The sequence below is a fragment of the Sphaeramia orbicularis genome, chromosome 6 (genome assembly GCF_902148855.1).
Source record: "Sphaeramia orbicularis chromosome 6, fSphaOr1.1, whole genome shotgun sequence".
In the NCBI taxonomy this organism is placed as follows: domain Eukaryota; kingdom Metazoa; phylum Chordata; class Actinopteri; order Kurtiformes; family Apogonidae; genus Sphaeramia; species Sphaeramia orbicularis.
The window spans coordinates 42660716-42679893 of record NC_043962.1 but is presented as its reverse complement, the minus strand read 5'-3'; the positions used below and the strand labels follow the sequence as shown (position 1 = coordinate 42679893).

Genomic DNA, 19178 nt, shown 5'->3' with positions numbered 1-19178 from the left:
AGTTCTGAAGATTTTACTTTTGCCAATTTATGATTAATGTTTTTTTTTTTATATTACAGGTGAATGAAATGGCTTCGACTAGAAGATCTTGCAAAAATAAGCCTGACGTATTCTGCTACATCTGCGGTGAATACACCATTGTACCTAACAGGAATCAAGTGATCAAATGATTTTTTTTCTCTTAAAACCTATTTTGGGTGAGAACTATATTTAAAAAATCAACTGATAAAGTCACAAAAATGGAATCAATTTTGTGAGAAGATCAAATTTTTCAAAATCAAATTAGCAAAAAAACCTGACCTGATTGAGAAAAACAGATGTCATTTTTGGATTTAGTGGTGCAAAATGGTCCTAATTCATTTGAAAAAACATAGACAATTTGCAAAAAACATTTTTTTGTAACCCAGTGTAATCATAACAGATGTAATATTGTAGAAATTGTTCAAATTTTAGTTCCAAACTCCAAAATTTTAACAATATTCTGCCTGTTACCAAATGTTTATGTAGCATTGTGTGTAATGTACATGTATAAATAAGTCAAAGCATAATATTATTAAAATTGCACTAATTTTTCAAATGAAATGTCAGTTTTTTCAGGTTTTTCACACCTTTTTTGTAAAATGTAAATATTTTCATAATTTATTTGGGGTTTTTTTTGTACTAAAACAAAAAGAAAAACTTGGAGTTGTCATTATTTATAGGTTATTAAGTCATTATTTTACTGGTCTGGCCTGCTTGAGATCATATTGGGCTGAATGTGGCCCCTGAACTAAAATGAGTTCGACACCCCTGCTCTACAGCCTCTGTGCACAGATCTACTGACAGAGCTCTTGTAAAAGCAGCTTTCTTTAACAAATTATTCAAACGCTACACACACTGGTTACCCGGCTTTATCTCGACAAGTGATTAAATTTCAAACGTACTGAGACGTAACCATACTTCACTGAAATATAATGCTGTTATGAGGAGCATGATTTCCTGTGACATCTGATAACACTGTAATATATCTTCCACTATGTATGCTTATTGCAAACATTGATCAACGGTGATGTAATTCAATATAGAATGTCAGAAGTAGCAAAAAAAAAAAAAGCAGTGTACGTATAGTCACGGAAAAAAAATATTAGAGCATCAAAAGTCATCAAAAACAATAGTTATGTAATCAGCTATTAACTCCTGTGTGTATCATGTGACTAAAACAGAGAAAAGAAAACATGGAATGCCTAAAAGCAGTGTTTTTGGCAGTACAAGGCCATAGATATTAATGTAAGAACTGAAGAGATTTTGGTTATTAGCAAGAAAACATGGAAAATGTTATGAGCCTTTTGGGTTGTTGTCATTTTATCATAATTATTAACCCTTTCATGCATGAATTATGAAAACCTTAATCAAGATTTTTTTTCTGAGTGTTTTTGTTTCTTTAGGCTTAAAAAAACAGTGTGATTGATTTATTTATTTTTTTTTATTATTATTTTTTATATGAACCTATTTTTCATGGCACTACAAAAATGTCCACTGAACTAAACACCATGCATTTAATTTTTAAAGTAAAGAAACATGCATTCACTGACATACTGTGTAAGAACTATGAAATAAAAACATTTTTATCCTCCTGAGACCCAGCAATACATTTTTGTCCTGTGCAGGGGACAAAAGTGTGACAGTTTCACTTAAAAAAATGCTGTCCATTGCAAAGGACATTCCATAAAAATAAATAAATAAATAAAAATAATTTTAAAAAATGTATCTGAAAAAGAAACAAAAAAATGCGGTTTCCAATCAAGACAAAAGCTAAAATTTTCTCTTTCCTGGGTCTCAGGAGGTTAATGCTGCTAATCTGATGTTTCCTCATATTTTAACATACTATAATACTAGTTAGTACTCACTCAGATAATATGCAAAAAAAAAAAAAACTCTGTTAATTACAGTCTAATAACAATTAGCAATTGATTTAGATCAAAGAACAGGAAAGTTACAGTAATGGTATAAATTGCAGTGTTGAAATAAAAACATTTTTAATGCAGCTAATTTGATGTTTTCTTACATTTTAACATACACTAATACAGGTCATTATTCACTTCATGCAGATAATATGCAAAAAAGAAACCATTTTGTTTAAAAAAAAACAAAACAAAAAACTGTTAATTACAGTCTAATAACAAGAACAAGCACTTGATTTACTCTCAAACATGTTAGCGCAGATCAGGTTTATCAAGAACAGCAAAGTAACAGTAATGGTATGAATTGCAGTATATGAGATGATGCATAAGTGTCCACTGTGTTGGCTGATATGGAACTAAAACAACAAAATCCATGAATATACAAGAGAACAGAAGGAGAAGAACTGTCCACTGTAGTGACCACTATGCATGAAAGGGTTAAAATGAACAAAAATTGAAAAAAAAAAAACAAAGGTGGTCTAATAATTGTTTCCACGACTGTCTTTAGTTAATCTGTTCTACAGCCTTCTAGAGGGCAGAGAGGTAAACTAGTATCGACAACGTGAAGATAGCCAAGGTCAGTGGCCACACATTTGTTTAATGAAGACTGGGTGTCTGGACAAAGCGGATCATATGTTCCAGCTGCCTCTGCTGCAAGGCAACCATGATTACATCAGCAGCGATCCCAGTCAACTGGAAAATGTGCCGAAAACAGGACCACACTCTGGTATTAAAAAAAATAAATAAATAAATAATAATAATAAACTCATCAATCAGAATCCATTTGTAAGAGAACAGACGGACGATCCAGATCTACCCAGTGTCTTGAGGCCATTCTTGAATCATGTTACAAACACACTTGGAGATCAAGGAGAAGACGATCAGCTGATATAGTCGTGGAAAAAAAATTATTATAGACCCAGGGCTGTTTCTAGCTTTATGGGGGCCCTTAGCAACATGCTGTTTGGGGGCTCCTAGTTTGTCAAACTATGATGAAGAGATCTCTAACCCTTTAGATCACAGGTGTCAAACATGCGGCCCAGAGGCCAAATCTGGCCCGCCAAAGGGTCCATTCCGGCCCGCAGGATGAAAGTGCAAAAATGAACCTGAACAGTCCAAGTTGTCCAAATCATTTTGGTTCAGGTTCCACATACAGACCAATGTGATCTACAGTAAAAATAACAACAATAACCCATAAATAATGACAACTTCAAATTTACTTTGTGAAAAATTGCGTGGAAAAAACTTAAGTGAAAAAAATAAGATTACACTGTGAAAATATTTACATTTACAAAACTATTTTTTTTTTTTTTACAATAAAATCAAAATAAATACATAAATTAAATCAAAGATGAACAACCTGAAATGTGCAATTTGGACAATATTCTGCCTGTTACTAAATATTTTGTGCATTTATGGATCCACTATGATCTGTACTTGTGTTAATAATAAGAGATGGAATATTATAGAAATTGTTCAAATTTTACTTCCAAACTAAATTTTAACAATATTCTGCCTGTTACCAAATGTTTATGTAACCTTGTGTGTAAATTCACATGTATAAATAATAAGTGGAGGCATAATATTGTTAAAACGGCACTAATTTTTCAAATTAAATTTCAGTTTTTTCAGGTTATTCACATCTTTTTTGTAAAACGTAAATATTTTCATAATTTAATTGTTTTTTTTGTACTAAAACAAAAAGAAAAACTTGGAGTTGTCATTATTTATAGGTTATTAAGTCATTATTTTACTGGTCTGGCCCACTTGAGATCAAATTGGGCTAAATATGGCCCCTGAACCAAAATGAGTTTGACACCCCTGCTTTAGATGGTCTACTAAGATGCCATAATCTAATACACTTCATGAGCAAAACAGGCTACAGTTGAAATTAAACATCTCAGGCAAGTTAAACCGATAAGAAAACTATCATACAACATGTAGAAAACAACAACTTTCTCTCTCTCTCTCTCTCTCTCTCTCTCTCTCTCTCTCCCTATATATATATATATATATATGTATATATATATATATATATATATATAGCAATAAATAAAACAGATTTTGAGTGTTTATAAAAAAATGTTTACTTCACATAAGAAAATACAACCACTGAGATAACTTCTTTTTGACGCCATTACAGTGTTTGTTTTGTTTAATACTCTCGCTAACAGGAATGGTAGGTGGGTAGCTGTCAATCATTCCCATCATACCTGTCGGCGGCCCGCTACGTCACTAACTGTGTGACAGTGAATATGACCTGATAATGCCACAAAACCATCAGCCACAGCTTATCATTTCAGTTTATTTAATTTATATCCTATGTTTATTTTATTTTTAAGTATAAAAGAGGTGTAATAAACACATGACATAGCTACAAATAAAGACGGGACATTTTAATTCCCTTCAGATGAGGCTGAACATGCAGGTTTGGGACCCCCTAGTAGCTTGGGGGCCCTAAGCATTCACCTAATTTGCCGAAAGCACGAAACAGCCCTTATTAGACCACCCCCTTTCTTTGTTTTCTTCAATTTCTTGTTCATTTTAATACCTAGTACAACTAAAGACATATAATAACAGCAAAGATAGCTCATAAGAGTTTAATTTCAAAGCTGATATTTAGTTGTTTTCCATGTTTTCTTGATTATAACCAAAATTTTTAAGTCCTTCTATGGCATTGTCCTGTCAAAAACAGTGCTTTTAGACATTCCGTGTTCTTTTTTTCTGTCGGTTTTAGTCACATGACACACACAGGAGTTAATACTTCATTGCATAACCGTTACTTTTGATGACTTTTGATGGTCTAATAACTGCCGAAAATGTGCCGAAAACAGGACTGCATGCTGGTATTAAATAATAATAATAATAATAATAATAATAATAATAATAATAATAATAATAATAAACTCATCAATCAGAATCCATTTCTAAGAGAACAGATGGAATCATCTATCCAGTGTCTTGAAGCCATTCTTGAATCATGTTACAAACACACTTGGAGATCAAGGAGAAGACGATCAGCTGATGTGCAGTCGTGGAAAAAATTATTAGACCACCCCCTTTCTTTGTTTTCTTCAATTTCTTGATCATTTTAATACCTGGTACAACTAAAGACATATAATAACAACAAAAATAGCTCATAAGAGTTTCATTTCAGAGCTGATATCTAGTCGTTTTCTTGATTATAATCAAAATTTTTAACTCCTTCTATGACATTGTACTGACAAAAACAGTGCTTTTAGACATTGTGTGTTCTATTTTCTGTCGGTTTTAATCACATGACACACACAGGAGTTAATACTTCATTGCATAACCGTTACTTTTGATGACTTTTGATGGTCTAATAATTGCCGAAAATGTGCCGAAAACAGGACTGCATGCTGGTATTAAAAAAAAAAAAAAAAAGTAATAATAACAATATGAAACTCATCAATCAGAATCCATTTGTAAGAGAACAGATGGAATCATCTATCCAGTGTCTTGAAGCCATTCTTGAGTCATGTTACAAACACACTTGGAGATCAAGGAGAAGACGATCAGCTGATGTGCAGTCGTGGAAAAAATTATTAGACCACCCCCTTTCTTTGTTTTCTTCAGTTTCTTGTTCATATTAATACCTGGTACAACTAAAGACATATAATAACAGCAAAAATAGCTCATAAGAGTTTAATTTCAAAGCTGATATTTTGTCGTTTTCCATGTTTTCTTGATTATAACCAAAATTTTTAACTCCTTCTATGACATTGTACTGACAAAAACAATACTTTTAGACATTCCATGTTCTTTTTTCTGTCTGTTTTAGTCACATGACACACACAGGAGTTAATACTTCATTGCATAACCGTTACTTTTGATGGTCTAATAATTGCCGAAAATGTGCCGAAAACAGGACTGCATGCTGGTATTAAATAATAATAATAATAATAATAATAATAATAATAATAATAATAATAATAATAATAATAATAATAATAAACTCATCAATCAGAATCCATTTGTAAGAGAACAGATGGAATCATCTATCCAGTGTCTTGAAGCCATTCTTGAATCATGTTACAAACACACTTGGAGATCAAGGAGAAGACGATCAGCTGATGTGCAGTCGTGGAAAAAATTATTAGACCACCCCCTTTCTTTGTTTTCTTCAATTTCTTGATCATTTTAATACCTGGTACAACTAAAGACAAATATAATAACAACAAATAACAAATAGCTCATAAGAGTTTAATTTCAGAGCTGATATCTAGTTGTTTTCCATGTTTTCTTGATTATAACCAAAATTTTTAAGTCCTTCTATGGCATTGTACTGTCAAAAACAATGCTTTTAGACATTCCGTGTTCTTTTTTCTGTCGGTTTTAATCACGTGACACACAAAGGAGTTAATACTTCATTGCATAACCGTTACTTTTGATGACTTTTGATGGTCTAATAATTTTTTTTTTCTACGACTGTATTCCTATACAGTCACAAAAGAAGTCCTAACATCCCATGATGCACCTATGTGGGCCCTTGTGCCACACCCTAGACCATGTATCTGTGCGTTATCTCAAGGTGTATCAGCTATCTATCATCTTAGGTCGCAAAACCCAGATAAAGAGAACTACAGTGCTTCTTCTTCTCCTCCTTCTTCTTCATCTTCTTCTGCTGTTTCAGCTACGGGAGGTTGCTCCTGTTCTGTTCTATCTGGCTGTCCGCTTCTTCTCCCCCCCCCCCTGGCTATTTATAACCAATAGAGCTACAGCACTTAATGAATATCCGCAGGCACAGCATCACACAGTCTTCTGATACTCTGCCGCAACTGTTTTGGTGTGTGCTATTATAAGAAGCAGTGCTGAGCAATAAAAAGGGGGGGAAAAAAAAAAAAAAATCACTATACGTAGGCTATATCTTCTGCAAATGCTGCCTTGAATAACAAACAATAGGCGACATGTGGCACCATAAACAAATAAGTTCCCCCTTGTACAGTCCCAGGCAGTGCTGTTCCTGTATGTAAAACCCCATGACTGTTGTCCTTAAAACCTTCAAATATTTGAAGTCATTATCAATAAAAATGCACTATAACTATAGTCCGTTGCAGCAGAAAGCCCGGGTTGTGTTGCCCATTTAACAGATAGCCATCTTTGCAGATGAATAAAATGGCATATGGGGAGGATCACGACTGCTCCTGCACAATAAGAAATGTTATCACAGCACTGCCTATATGTGGCAAAATAAGGGCTAGATTAAGATAACATTTAGCAATTCACCCCCCCCCCCCCCCCCACCACCACCACCACCACCCCCTGACACACACACACACACACACACACACACACACACAAGCACAAACACACACATACACTCCACTCAGTCCAAACACACTCACATTCGCGGGACAATTAAATTTGATTAATGGCTTAAACCCTAGTCCTCTCTCTCACACACACACACACACACACACACACACATAGAGAGAGAGAGAGAGAAATGGCCAGGAAAAGGCGATTACACTCTTAAAAAATGTGCATTGATAACAAATCTGTAAATTAATTTCGAATCTGTTTGGATTAAATGCATTTTACCTGCAGAGGACGCGCCTAACCACACACACACACACACACACACACACACACACACAAGTCCCCGTTTGCTTTGCTTTTCTGTCCTGTAAACCCAATCTACCATATTCACCGCAGACTTACAGGAAGATTTTTTTTTTTTTTTAAGCTGATTTCAGATCACAATAAGCTCCAATGACTTTCAGGAAAGAATCACCTAAATTGATTTTTTTTTTTCTTTTTTTGACACCGGAACACAGTCTAATGTACATATCTAGAGGTTTTCTCCAAAGTAACCCAAGGTGTACAGCTGCATTCCAACCTCCTGGATATTTGAACCACAGCCTAACTGCATCCATTTACGCACAGTATACACAGCAAAAGACCTTAAAAAAACAACAACAAAAAAAAAGAGTGTATTTTTTTGAAAGTAGGCGATTTTTTCTTCTTGTTTCTTCTTGATCGGATACTCACCTGCTGTAGCCCTCACTGCTTCCAAGCATCCTTTCGCATTTCTCCGCGACGGCAACTCCCAGTCACCAACACTTCAATGGAGACGCACTATCTCAAGTCACTCTCCTTGAACAAAACCGGGTAAGAGAAAAGGAAAAAAAAAAAAAAAAAGACACACACAATCGGTCGTTTCTTCCAAATCCCCAGTTAGTTTTCTTCCCAAACGGTCGCACCGCAGTTGCTGGGACGACACCAGCGCGCAAAAAAAAGCCCAATAATGTTAATAATGATAATAATAATAAAAAATCCCTCCAATTTACGCACACCGTCGGAGATGGGACTCCCTGTGCGCTTCGAAAAAATGAGTGTTATAGAAATAAAAAGAAGGAATGCAAATGGCAGGTATAGAAGAGAGAAAGACTCCCACGCACGTTCCCGATGCAAACGCGCTGTTCTCGCTCCTTTCCTTGATGCAGTCTCTTCACAACCTCACACACTCGCAGTTCTGCGCGACGGGCTGTCGTCAGTGGCAAAGGCAATCCGCTTTTTGCAGAGGAGGGAGGGAGGGAACAGGGAGAGATGATCGGCGGAACGCACCCTGCCCGGTGTCCTACTCACGTGCGCGTACGTGTAAATGTGTACGTGTGGTTAAAAAAAAAAAAAAAAAAAGTCCATGAGCGTCTATGCGCGCGCGTCTTGTCTACTGTATATGTATTTAATCCCAGTGCGCACTCAGACAGTGTGTGTTTCTTCACTGTCTGCTTTATTTATCCGGCTCGTTTCGTCAAGCATCACTATCTGTCCAGATCTGTATGTCCAGGATACACACACACACACTCACACACTCTCTCGTTCTCTTACACGCACACTCCACCCCGGTTGCGCATGCACATTTGCGCACAATAAATGTAACTCCCATTACTTTCGCTCCATGCAAACATATTTCTGACAATCTAGTGGCAGAATAAAGAAAGAAAATCAGATGTAAGTCTCCTAGACTGGAGTGGAGACAGAGGAAGGGAGGGGTGGGAATGAAGGAGGGAAGGAGGGAGGGATGGAGGGAGGGGGTGAGAAAGTAGCAGCAGTTCCTCTTTTGAAGGCCTGATGGCACTGTGGGCTTCATATACTGCAGACTCATACACACTCATACAAGCCTCTTCCAGAAGGTGAGCCCTGGAGTATATTATTCTCTAATACATATCCGATCCATTGTCTTATCTCCTGTGATTTTAACCCTTTCATGCATGAATTATGAGAACTTTAACCTTCTCATGCATACTGGTCACTACAGTTTGCAGCTATTCCACAGCTGTTCTCTTATACAGGGTGGGGAAGCAAAATTTACAATATTTTGAGGTAGGGATTGAAAGACAGTGTATGACCAATTCGTTTATTGAAAGTCATGAGAATTTATTTGCCACAAGAAAATTGACATAATAGAAAATGTTTTTATTCTGTGTCCTCCTTCTTTCTCAATAACTGCCTTCACACACTTCCTGAAACTTGCACAAGTGTTCCTCAAATATTCGGCTGACAACTTCTCCCATTCTTCTTTAATAGTATCTTCCAGACTTTCTCGTAATAGTTTTGCTCATAGTCATTCTCTTCTTTCCATTATAAACAGTCTTTATGGACACTCCAACTATTTTTGAAATCTCCTTTGGTGTGACGAGTGCATTCAGCAAATCACACACTCTTTGACGTTTGCTTTCCTGATTACTCATATGTGCAAAAGTTTCTGAAAAGGTATGGATAATAGTGTTAGGTATGATTATGACATCAATATATGTTTGGTTTTAAAACAATTGACGTAGTGCCTGCTGAGAAAAAACAACTAAATGTTCATTGTAAATTTTGCTTCCCCACTCTGTATATTCATGGGTTTTGTTGTTTTAGTTCCATATCAGCCGACACAGTGAACACTTAGGCATCATCTCATACAATGCAATTCATACCATTACTGTAACTTTGCTGTTGATGATCTGCAGTGACATGTCATCCCTTGAGAATCAACTGGTTCTATGTCCACTTTTCCTCATTTTGAGAAAACACACAGCAAAAATTAGAGTGTTGAATCAACTCCCGCAGAGTTGATTTTAACTCTTTTTCAGAGTTTATATAGGTCCACACCAGTGGCGATTTCTCACAGACTGCAAGGGAGGCCTGGCGTCCCCTAAAATTATAAAAATTAAATGGTTAAATATGTTCAGTTGTGTTGACATTTCATTGACTACAAATGTGTTAGAACACGTTCATCTCACAGACGAGTTCATTCAGAATCAGCTTTATCACAAACCAACAGACTCGATGTTGTTCACTTCTCATACATTCCCGTTGCGCTGTTTTCTCATTCTATCTCTGCTCAGTGCATTTGTCCATAGACTGCAGGTGTCTCTGGGCTTCAATGGGACTGAGTGGAACAGTTTTTTTCATTGCCTCAAAGCTGGACGGTAATTGGATAAATGCCACGATGTTGTCCCGCCCCCAGACGCCAGGCATCTCTGGGGGTGAATGGAGCTGTGGGCGGAGCTCGGCCGGGCTGGACGCCAGAATCCCACGTGCTGATTGGAGGATCAGTCAAAAGGCTGAATCCCGTTTGATTGACAGCTGTTTTCAGATCTACTTCTTCACTGACACAGTTCAGTTTAATACCGTCGCACATTCTGCTGTGAAATCAAGAGAGAAACCACGACGAAATTACTCGTTCATTTCTTGCACCGTAAATAAAACACACTCATTGTACTTCCTTGTTTCAATTTAACATAATTTCAGCGTTTTCTGGTTTCAGTTCCATAATTTAATCATTTCCTGTTTGAGTTTAATATCGTTTTGTAGATAGTTAAATCAATCAAACTGTCGGCTAGGTCGGAGTGAAAGGAGCATCTGTTGTTTAAAAAGGCTGAAGTCTTACACCCACAACACAATGGGCCAACGCAATCTAAGCAGCCCAGCTCTGCTGGACATTCAGAGGACACTGGTCCAGTCCCTGGAAAAGACGCCAACTTGGTACGATAAGGTCACTGAGCATTTTCTTAAAAAGGAACAGAGGGCCGAATGTATGTTTAAAGAACTTGACTTTTTTTTTTTTTTGATGTAAGCCGACAATGAGCTTCCCCTGTCTGAAAGACGAGCAGCCGCCACTGGTCCACACTTTACAGAGTTAAATTAACATTTTCATTGGAGTTAATTATTTAACACTATGCCAGAGTTGCCTTTTTAACTTAACACTGACTGAGTTAACTACCAACACTCACAAGAGTTCATAAATGGTAAATGGACTGAACTTATATAGTGCATTTTCTACATCTTCATGGTGCCTAAAGTGCTTCACAATTCCTCACATTCACACACACTCATACAGTGACATCAGTGTCTTGCCCAAGGACACTTCAACACATGGATAGTCGGAGCCAGGATTTGAACCGCTGACCCTTTGGTCATTGTACGACCCGCTCTACCAACTGAGTCACAGCCGCCCTTCATAATCTCACCGACCTGGGTTAAATTAACCCATATGGATTTATTATTTACACTGTCAGAGTTTCTCCTTTAACTCAAACAGAGTTAAATTAAGACCATGAAAGTAACAAAAATAACACTCACTTTACTTAATTTTCACTCTGAAAGTAGTGTTAATTTTAATCATAAAAAAAAGTGAATCCATTAAAAATGACTTAAAATTGAACAGGATGATTCAAAGAAAGCTGATGCATTTTTTTTTTTAGAAAATGTATTTTTCCTCTTTTTTCTCTCTGACAGTGACAGTCTGATAGAAATTGCACAGGTTCACCTGGTTTGAAATGCAGGGGCCAGGCAAATTAACTATGGAGAGACGCAAAACAACACTTCTCCTGAGTTAGTTTCCACAGGCTTGACTAACTCTTTTCATTAACCCCAACTCTGAGTGACATTTAACTCACAGTGAGTTAAAACTACACTGTGAGAGTGAAAATTGACTCTCAAATGTTTAACCCTGAAATTTCAACTCTCCAATTTTTGCTGTGCAGAGTTTGAAAATTTCACCTGTCTGATCTCTGGTATTTGGAGAGTTATCCATCATCTTTTGTGTGGAGTAGTGTTGACTGTGGAAGGAACCCTAAACATATTATTAACATGTTCTAAATCTCCATAGGCTTAGAGATAGAAGAAGTCAAAAATGGACATAGAACTTTCTGATTCCAAGGTCTGGAAGTTGGCCCTGGTCAACATGTTCTATGTCCAACAGAGGAGCTGGTGCCTTTACAGGTGTCACTTATGATCCAAACCAGGAAGTTCTATGTCCACCAGAGTTGTTTTTAAAAAGTTATGAACAAACTAAGAACGTTTTAGTCAGTGATTACATGTATTTTATACTGATGTCACAAAATGCAACAGTAAAAACCATCCTTCGCTGGTGTTTTCCAATCCACATGTATTTAAGGTTAACAACTAAAATGAACACATCTGTCCTTTTTCATTAAAGGTAGAATGGTGAAGAAACGTGTTAGGACACCTGGAGTACCTGAGGAAATTGTGTTCACTCAGTTTTCATGGCAAACAACCATTTTCCAGCCATACTTCAATCCTCAAAGGCATCATCTTGGATGTCCTTAACACCTCTTTCTGCAGCATCGTTAACAACAGATATCTCCGAGACATTCATTCATTCATTTTCTGAACCCGCTTTATCCTCACTAGGGTCTTTACTTTAGGCACTTTAGTATCCATTAAGTATGGCAATGCATTTAAAAACAGCACTTTTTGGTGTTTTTTGACATTTTTTGACAGGCCCTTCATACTTTGCGGTGGAGGGGGTGGGGTCAAACGTTGACAGATTTTGCTGAAATTTTTTGGGGGGGCTATTATCATGTTGGAGATTAACTGGTTTAAATAACACCATGATCTGAAGAGAAAAGTGATTTTTGAGACGCCCTACTGTTCTCTTGTATATTCATGGGTTTTGTTGTTTTAGTTCCATATCAGCCAACACAGTGAACACTTAGGCATCATCTCATACAATGCAATTCATACCATTACTGTAACTTTGCTGTTCATGATCTGCAGTGACATGTTTTAGTGTAAATCAGTTGCTAATTGTTATGAGGCTGTAATTAACAGTTGTTTTTTTTGTTTGGTTTTGTTTTTGCATATTATCTCCCTGAAGTGAATAATAACTAATATTAGAGTATGTTCGAATGTGTGAAAACATCTGATTAGCAGCATTAAAAATGTTTTTATTGCATAGTTTTCCATATCATTTTCTGATATTAGGTTTTAAACATGTTTCTTTGCTTCAAAAATTAAATGCGTGGTGTCCAGCTGAGTGGACATTTTTGTAAATATTTGTAAAAAAAAAAAAAAAAAAAAAATCAATCGCATATTTGTTTTTATATCAACAGAGGAATAAAAACACTTCGGAAAAACATCTTGACTAAGGTTCATTCATAATTCATGCATGAAAGGGTTAATCAAGATTTTATTCCTCTTTAGGCATTTAAAAAAACAATGGGATTGATTTTTTTATTAAGATATTTTTCATGGATTGGCAAAAATGGAAACTAGAAAAGCACTCGGAGAGCGCAGACCTCCGCCAAGCGCAAAAATTCCCCACATAATCGGTGATACAGATCCTACATTTATTTTTAAAAATAAAATCCGCCTTCTGGATCAGATCTGGATCAGCCTTTGAAATGTGATAGAGGACCCCATTGTCAATTCCTGAGTTAAATTTCATGAGTTTTGGTCAATAATTAAGCGAGATATTGGGAAACGAAAATTTTGGCCCCATTTACCACAATGTTAACGAAAATTTCAAAGTGATCCAGAATCCAGGATTTCTTCCGGATCACCCCCAAAAGTTAATCATTTCTTCCTTATCCCATTTCCAACAAACCCTGAAAATTTCATCAAAATCTGTCCATAACTTTTTGAGTTATGTTGCACACTAACGGACAGACAAACAGACAGACAGACAAACAAACCCTGGCAAAAACATAACCTCCTTGGCGGAGGTAAAAAGCAAAAATGAAAAAAGAAAAAAACAAAAAAAAAAAAGGCTGGACACCATGCATTTAATATTTGAGGCAAAGAAACATGTATTTACAGATATACTGTGTGAAAACTATGAAACAAAAACATTTTAAAACTGTTAATCTGATGTTTTCTCACATTTTAACATACTCTAATTCCAGTCATTACTCATTTCATAGAGATAACATGCAAAAAAAAAAAAAAAAAAAAAAAAACACATTTTGGTTATTTACAGTCTAATAACCATAACAAGGACTTGATTTATGCTCAAACATGTTAGATCAGGTTTATCAAGAACAGCAAATAAAGTTACAGTAATGTTATCAATTGCAGTGTATGGGATTATGCTTAAGCATCCAATGTGTCGGCTGATATGGAACTAAAACAACAAAATCCATGAATATACAAGAGAACAGCAGGAGAATAACTGTCCACTGGAGTGACCACTATGCATGAAAGGGTTAAAAGGGGTCTCAGCATAAAAAAAAAAAAAAAGAAAAAAATCACTCCGATTGCAAAGGCCTTTAAGAGCAGCCAGGATAAATATTTCATAGGTTGCAAACTCTTATCTTGTCAAAACCACTGTTCTCATTTCAGTTTATGCACTTGTTTTGCATACTATCCTAAAAGCCTGTCACTCTTGCAGGTGTGCGCCGCGCCGATAAGCATCAACCCGCTTCGTAAACATCAATCCTGTAGTCTCTTTAACGTGTCGCTAAAGTAGGAAAGGGGTCAAAGGCTCAAACTTGAGCTCTTCGATGAATTATAACAAGGGGATTTTAACACTACACTGTAAAAAATGACTGTAGAATTAACACCAAAAAGTTTGTAAAATTGCAACATAAAAAAACTGTAAGTGACAATACAATGCAAAGTTGTTTATTTGAAAAGATTTTTTGTGTTAGCGATTAAATCAAATATAGCTTTAGTTTTTACAGGAAGAGTATGTTAAGAAATCCAGATGTGTATGTAGAAATGATGTATTTCTATTGTTTTTAGAAAATAAAACTGTAAATTGAAAAACAATGTGATGCTGTTTAAACTGCAAGACCATAATGTTGAAATAATGGCGTATTAGTTATAAAAAAATTATAAGTTATAAAAAAGTAAAAATTTACAGTGTAACATTTTAATCCTTTCATGCATAGTGGTCACTCCAGTGGACAGCTGTTCTCTTGTAAATTCACGGATTTTGTTGTTTTCGTTGCATATCACCAACAGAGTGGGGACTTATGCATCATCCCAAACACTGCAATTCATACCATTAATGTAACTTTGCTGTTCTTGATAAACCTGATCTGAGTGTAAAAAAAAGTTAATTGTTATTAGACTTTAATTAACAGTTTTTTTGTTTTTTTGAACATTTTTTTTTTTTTTTTTTTTGCATATTATGTCCTTGAAGTGAGTAATAACTAATATTTGAGTATGTTAAAATGTGAGAAAACATCAGCTTAGCGGCATTAAAAATGTCTTTATTTCATAGTTTTCACACAGTATATCAGTAAATATATGTTTCTTTGCTTCTAAAATTAAACGTATGATGTTCAGCTGAGCGGACAGTTTTGTAACTCCAAGAAAAATAGGTTCATAAAAATAAATAAATAAATACGTAAATACATAAATAAATAAATAGCATTGTTGTTTTTCATGTCTAAAGGAGAATAAAATACTAAGGAAGAAAATTTTAATTAAAGTGCTTATAATTCATGTATGAAAGGGTTAAATTTGGAAATGAATGGGTTGGTAGAGTTGGTAGAGCAGCTTGTCCAATAACCAAAGGGTTGGTGGTTCGAATCCTGGCTCCGACTGTCCATATGTCCATGGAAGACACTGAACCCAATTGTTCCCAGTTGGACCTGGTGGATTTGGAAAGAGCTTTGGACACCATGAAGGTGAAGAAAATGTGCCAAATAAGTGCAGACCATTTAAATCCAGTGTTAAATCTACATGTTTAAAATGTTCAATCTACATGTTTAAAATGATTTACATGTTTAAAATGTTAAAGCTACATGTTTAAAATGTTAAATCTACATATTTAAAAAATGATTTACATGTTTAAAATGTTAAATCTACATGTTTAAAATGATTTACATGTTTAAAATGTTAAACCTACATGTTTAAAATGACTTAAATGTTTAAAATGTTAAATCTACATGTTTAAAATGTTAAATTTACATGTTTAAAAAATGATTTACATGTTTAAAATGTTAAATCTACATGTTTAAAATGTTAAATCTACATGTTTAAAATGTTAAATCTACATGTTTAACATGTTAAATCTACATGTTTAAAATGTTAAATCTACATGTTTAAAATACTAAATCTGCATGTTTAACATGTTAAATCTACATGTTTAAAATGATTTACATGTTTAAAATGTTAAATCTACATGTTTAAAATGATTTACATGTTTAACATGTTAAATCTACATGTTTAAAATGATTTACATGTTTAAAATGTTAAATCTACATGTTTAAAATGATTTACATGTGTAAATGCTAAATCTACATGTTTAAAATGTTAAATCTACATGTTTAAAATGTTAAATTTACATGTTTAAAAAATGATTTACATGTTTAAAATGTTAAATCTGCATGTTTAAAATGATTTACATGTTTAAAATGCTAAATCTACATGTTTAAAATGTTAAATCTACATGTTTAAAATGCTAAATCTACATGTTTAAAATGTTAAATCTACATGTTTAAAATGTTAAATCTACATGTTTAAAATGGTAAATCTACATGTTTAAAATGTTAAATCTACATGTTTAAAATGCTAAATCTACATGTTTAAAATGATTTACATGTTTAAAATACTAAATCTACATGTTTAAAATGTTAAATCTACATGTTTAAAATGTTAAATCTACATGTTTAAAATGCTAAATCTACATGTTTAAAATGTTAAATCTGCATGTTTAAAATGCTAAATCTACATGTTTAAAATGATTTACATGTTTAAAATGTTAAATCTACATGTTTAAAATGTTAAATCTACATGTTTAAAATGCTAAATCTACATGTTTAAAATGTTAAATCTACATGTTTAAAATGATTTACATGTTTAAAATGTTAAATCTACATGTTTAAAATGTTAAATCTACATGTTTAAAATGTTAAATCTACATGTTTAAAATGTTAAATTTACATGTTTAAAAAATGATTTACATGTTTAAAATGTTAAATCTGCATGTTTAAAATGATTTACATGTTTAAAATGCTAAATCTACATGTTTAAAATGTTAAATCTACATGTTTAAAATGCTAAATCTACATGTTTAAAATGTTAAATCTACATGTTTAAAATGTTAAATCTACATGTTTAAAATGGTAAATCTACATGTTTAAAATGTTAAATCTACATGTTTAAAATGCTAAATCTACATGTTTAAAATGATTTACATGTTTAAAATACTAAATCTACATGTTTAAAATGTTAAATCTACATGTTTAAAATGTTAAATCTACATGTTTAAAATGTTAAATCTACATGTTTAAAATGTTAAATCTGCATGTTTAAAATGCTAAATCTACATGTTTAAAATGATTTACATGTTTAAAATGTTAAATCTACATGTTTAAAATGTTAAATCTACATGTTTAAAATGCTAAATCTACATGTTTAAAATGTTAAATCTACATGTTTAAAATGATTTACATGTTTAAAATGTTAAATCTACATGTTTAAAATGTTAAATCTACATGTTTAAAATGCTAAATCTACATGTTTAAAATGTTAAATCTACATGTTTAAAATGCTAAATCTACATGTTTAAAATGTTAAATCTACATGTTTAAAATGATTTACATGTTTAAAATGTTAAAGCTACATGTTTAAAATGTTAAATCTACATGTGTAAAATGATTTACATGTTTAAAATGTTAAATCTACATGTTTAAAATGATTTACATGTTTAAAATGCTAAATCTACATGTTTAAAATGTTAAATCTACATGTTTAAAATGTTAAATCTACGTTTAAAATGCTAAATCTACATGTTTAAAATGTTAAATCTACATGTTTAAAAACTGATTTACATGTTTAAAATGTTAAATCTACATGTTTAAAAGGATTTACATGTTTAAAATGTTAAATCTACATGTTTAAAATGCTAAATCTACATGTTTAAAATGTTAAATCTACATGTTTAAAATGTTAAATCTACATGATTAAAATGCTAAATCTACATGTTTAAAATGATTTACATGTTTAAAATGTTCAATCTACATGTTTAAAATCATTTACATGTTTAAAATGTTAAATCTACATGTTTAAAATGCTAAATCTACATGTTTAAAATGTTAAATCTACATGTTTAAAATGTTAAATCTACATGATTAAAATGCTAAATCTACATGTTTAAAATTATTTACATGTTTAAAATGTTAAATCTACATGTTTAAAATGATTTACATGTTTAAAATGTTTAATCTACATGTTTAAAATGATTTACATGTTTAAAATGTTAAATCTACATGTTTAAAATGCTAAATCTACATGTTTAAAATGTTAAATCTACATGTTTAAAATGTTAAATCTACATGTTTAAAATGTTAAATCTACATGTTTAAAATGATTTACATGTTTAAAATGTTAAAGCTACATGTTTAAAATGTTAAATCTACATGTGTAAAATGATTTACATGTTTAAAATGTTAAATCTACATGTTTAAAATGATTTACATGTTTAAAATGCTAAATCTACATGTTTAAAATGTTAAATCTACATGTTTAAAATGTTAAATCTACGTTTAAAATGCTAAATCTACATGTTTAAAATGTTAAATCTACATGTTTAAAAACTGATTTACATGTTTAAAATGTTAAATCTACATGTTTAAAAGGATTTACATGTTTAAAATATTAAATCTACATGTTTAAAATGCTAAATCTACATGTTTAAAATGTTAAATCTACATGTTTAAAATGTTAAATCTACATGATTAAAATGCTAAATCTACATGTTTAAAATGATTTACATGTTTAAAATGTTCAATCTACATGTTTAAAATCATTTACATGTTTAAAATGTTAAATCTACATGTTTAAAATGCTAAATCTACATGTTTAAAATGTTAAATCTACATGTTTAAAATGTTAAATCTACATGTTTAAAATGTTAAATTTACATGTTTAAAAAATGATTTACATGTTTAAAATGTTAAATCTACATGTTTAAAATGATTTACATGTTTAAAATGTTAAATCTACATGTTTAAAATGTTAAAGCTACAT

The 19178-nt window shown here is 32.9% G+C and overlaps 1 protein-coding gene across 1 annotated transcript in view; it reads right to left on the bottom strand.

Annotated features, from left to right (window-relative positions):
• The window catches only part of lingo1a (leucine rich repeat and Ig domain containing 1a), an 82145-nt gene extending 73892 nt beyond the window's left edge, over positions 1–8253 (bottom strand). The window contains 1 exon segment of the mRNA XM_030136349.1: positions 7953–8253. The gene's annotated coding sequence lies outside the window, so the exon portion shown is untranslated.
• Between the last annotated feature and the right edge of the window lie 10925 nt (positions 8254–19178).